Here is a 285-nt window from a genome sequence, read left to right as displayed (position 1 = left end):
CCTTCCCCCAGCTACTTCCGGTACGCTCTAGACAGGCTGGAGGACTCGGCGCTCAGTGGTGTCTGGGAGCCAGACTCCGGCTTTCCCAGAGCTGGGTGGTAACGGAGGGCCTGGGAGGGCAGGAGGCCTGGCGGGGAGGGGAGGAGTGGGAGTCCCAGGGTTGGGGGAGGCGTAGGAGGGGAGAAGCGCGGACAGGGAGGGGAGAGGGGAAACGGGGCCGGGGTGGGCCGCGCGGGCTGGACCCAGGCTCCGAGCTGCTCTCTCCATCTGTAGAATGGGCGCAGG

The sequence above is a fragment of the Macaca nemestrina genome, chromosome 8 (genome assembly GCF_043159975.1).
Source record: "Macaca nemestrina isolate mMacNem1 chromosome 8, mMacNem.hap1, whole genome shotgun sequence".
NCBI classification, from domain to species: domain Eukaryota; kingdom Metazoa; phylum Chordata; class Mammalia; order Primates; family Cercopithecidae; genus Macaca; species Macaca nemestrina.
This window is presented reverse-complemented; position numbering follows the sequence as displayed.